At 48.2% G+C, this 3540-nt stretch overlaps 1 pseudogene; it reads left to right on the top strand.

Annotated features, from left to right (window-relative positions):
• Nucleotides 1-169: 169 nt before the first annotated feature.
• On the top strand, nt 170-1674 carry LOC101986540 (annotated as a pseudogene).
• The last annotated feature ends 1866 nt before the right edge of the window (nt 1675-3540 follow it).

Raw genomic sequence — 3540 nt, 5'->3', positions numbered from 1 at the left:
ATAATAATAATAAAGAATAGGAATGGCCCCAACAGACTCATGTGTTTGAATACTTGGCCCCCAGGGAGTGGCACAATTAGGAAGCATCGCCTTGTTGGAAGAACTGGGTCACTGAAGCAAGATTAATAAAAATTCAGAGAGAGAGAGCAGTCTCTACCCCGACTCCACCATGTTGAGTCTTGTGGGGAGCGTGGGCTCCTGGGCCTTATGGGGACTCAGCCCTTCTGCGCAGCTACCCCAGGCGCAGCTTCTCCTGTGCAGCTTCTCCTGTGAGCGGCGCCTGCGTGGTCCATCCGGCCAGAGACTCTGCGGCACAGATGTCTCCGTTGCCGAAGGCTGGCGCTGCGAATCGTGGTGGTCATCGGCGCCGTGGTGGACGTCCAGCTCGATGAGGGTTACCACCCATCCTAAATGCCCTAGAGGTGCAGGCCAGGGAGACCAGACTGGTTCTAGAGGTGGCCCAGCACTTGGGCGAGAGCACGGTCAGAATCATTGCTATGGATGGTACTGAAGGCTTGGTTAGAGGCCAGAAAGTACTGGATTCAGGTGCACCAATCAAAATTCCCGTTGGTCCTGAGACCTTGGGCCGAATCACAAACGTCAATGGAGAATCTACTGATGAGCGAGGTTCAATCAAAACCAAACAATTTGCTCCCATTCATGCAGAAGCTCCCGAGTTCATAGAGATGAATGTTGAACAGGAAATCCTGGTGACTGGTATGAAGGTTGTGGATCTGCTGGCCCTGTATGCCAAGGGGGACAAGATCGGACTCTTCGGTGGGGCTGGCATTGGAAAGACAGTACCGACCAGGGAGTTAATCAACAATGTCGCTAAAGCCCATGGTGGTTACTCTGTGTTTGCTGGTGTTGGTGAGAGGGCGAGTGAGGGCAACGATTTATACCATGAAATGGCTGAATCTGGTGTTATCAACCTAAAAGAGGCCACCTCCAAGGTGGCTTTGGTATATGGTCAGATGAATGAACCACCTGGTGCTCGTGCCTGGGTAGCTCTGACTGGTCTTACTGTTGCTGAATACTTCAGAGACCAAGAAGGTCAAGATGTCTTGCTGCTTATTGACACCATCTTCGGCTTCACCCAGGATGGCTCAGAGGTGGTCTGCATTATTGGGCAGAATCCCTTCTGCTGTAGGCTACCAGCCCACCCTAGCCACCAACATGGGTACAATGCAGGAAAGAATCACCACCACCAAGAAGAGGTCTGCCACCTCTGTGCAGACTATCTATGTGCCTGCTGATGACGTGAGTGATCCTGCCCCATTTGGATGCCACTACTGTGCTGTTTCATGCTATTGCTGAGCTGGGCATCTTACCCAGCTGTGGATCCTCTGGACTCCACTTCTCGAATTATGCATCCAAATATTGTTGGCAGTGAGCATTATGATGTTGCGCGAGGGGTGCAGAAGATCCTCCAGGACTTCATTGCCATCTTGGGTATGGATGAACTTTCTGAGGAAGATAAGCTGAGTGTGTCCCAGGCAAGAAGAATACGGCCTTCTTGTCTCAGCCATTCCAGGACATACAGGAAAGCTGGTGCCCTCGAAGGAGACTAGTAAAGATTCCAGCAGATTTTGGCAGGTGACTTTCTATATGGTGGGACCCACTGAGGAGGCTGTGGCCAAGGCTGATAAGCTGGCAGGAAAGCATGCATCTTGAGGTCCCCTCTCTGCAAACTCACTCTGTACTGTATTCTCCGTGCTGAAAGCTCAGTTTCTGTGGAGGCCACACAAAAGCCTGATTGAAGATGTGATGTCCCATCTGGAGAGTATTTAAAGTTTTCAATAATGTGTACACCCCTGAAAAAAAATTCAGAGAGAGAAATTCAGGGTTCAACTTGAAGATCCAGAAAGTAAAAGCCAGCCACTGGCTCTTACCTCAACCTCAGACTGAAATGGTGACCCTGTCTCCTGGAATCTCAGAAAGACTGTGTCTGAGAGCTGTCTCCACCCCACCCCCAGTCTTGTCTCCCTAGGGCTGGAATTAAAGGCGTGCACCACCCGATGTCTATGGCAACTAGTGAGGTTACTTGGATTAAAGGTGTGTGACCGACCAGTGGGACTGTTTTACTCTCCAGGCGGTCTTTATTTATTAAAATACAATTGAGAGTCGCGGCGGCGGAGAGCGGCGCGCAGTAGCGGCGCCGGAGAGCGGCGCCGGAGAGCGGTACAGCGCTGCAATCAAAAATAGGCTTTGGGGGACCGGCGGCGACAGAAGCAAGCGGCGGAGACCAGAGGGGTCCGGGGCAGCAGCGGCGGGGACCCGTGCAGCGACAGAGGCACGCACGAGGCTGGGAAGGGCGCGCAATAAGGAGAGCAGACATCCCACTGCAGTTGGATCAAAGAGGTAGGCCCCTTGTTGGCAAGGTCACTGGCAAACGGGGAGTCTGGTCCTGATCCTGAAGACCTTCGGAGGGGTGAGAGGGTTCTTGGCCTGTGGCAGGAACCAGGAAACAGAGCGAGGGCATTTGGTAGGCGCAACCCTTGGCCAGTAAGGAAACCTGATCTAGTTTTAGAAGACCCATTGGATAGGATCGATAGGAGGAAATGGGCAGGCGCCAAGGCAAGAATTCACCCAATAACCTGAAAGGCAACATGAAAACACCAGAGCCCAATGATCTTACAACAGAAGTATTTGAACACCCTAACACAGAAGAAGTGGGAAAAATTGACTTTATGAAAGCAATAGAGTCCCTTAAACAACGTGTAAAAAACGCCCTTATAGAATTGGATGAGAAGTATAACAAAAAGTTTGAAGAAATGAGTAAATACGTACATGATACCCTGGGAAACCAAGAAAAAACGATCAAACAGGTAATGGAAACAGTTCAAGAATTAAAAACTGAAATGAAGGCAGGCAAGAAAACACAAACTGAGGACCAGCTGGTTATGGAAAATCTAGGTCAACGAGCAGAGTCTACAGAAACAAGCATAACCAATAGAATACAAGAGATAGAAGAAAGAATCTCAGATTCGGAGGACACCATAGAGAAAATAAATGCACAGATCAAAGAAAACAGCAAAGCCAACAAATTCTCAACATAAAATACAATTGAAATGCCACAATGTTTCAAGGCTATCTAATATAAGGAAACCATATATACAGTACTGAAAACAACCTGGTATTGGCATAAAAGCAGACAGGAAGAGCAATGGAACTGAATAGAAGACCCGGATATCAATCCATACATTTTCAAATACCTGATTTTTGACAAGGAAGCAAAAAATATCAAATGGAAAAAAGAAAGCATATTTAACAAGTAGTGCTGGCATAACTGGATATCAACATATAGAAGAATGAAAATAGACCCATATCTATCACCATGCACAAAACTCAAGTTCAGATGGATCAAAGACCTCAACATAAAGCCAACCACATTGAACCTCATAGAAAAGAAAGAGGGAAGTACACTTGAATTCATTGGCACAGGGAACCCCAGCAGCACAGACACTGAGAGAAACAATTAATAAATGGGACCTCCTGAAACTGAAAAGCTTCTGTAAAGCAAAGGACACGGTCAACAAG

The sequence above is a fragment of the Microtus ochrogaster genome, unplaced genomic scaffold (genome assembly GCF_000317375.1).
Source record: "Microtus ochrogaster isolate Prairie Vole_2 unplaced genomic scaffold, MicOch1.0 UNK41, whole genome shotgun sequence".
Taxonomy (NCBI): Eukaryota; Metazoa; Chordata; class Mammalia; order Rodentia; family Cricetidae; genus Microtus; species Microtus ochrogaster.
This window is presented reverse-complemented; position numbering and strand designations above follow the sequence as displayed.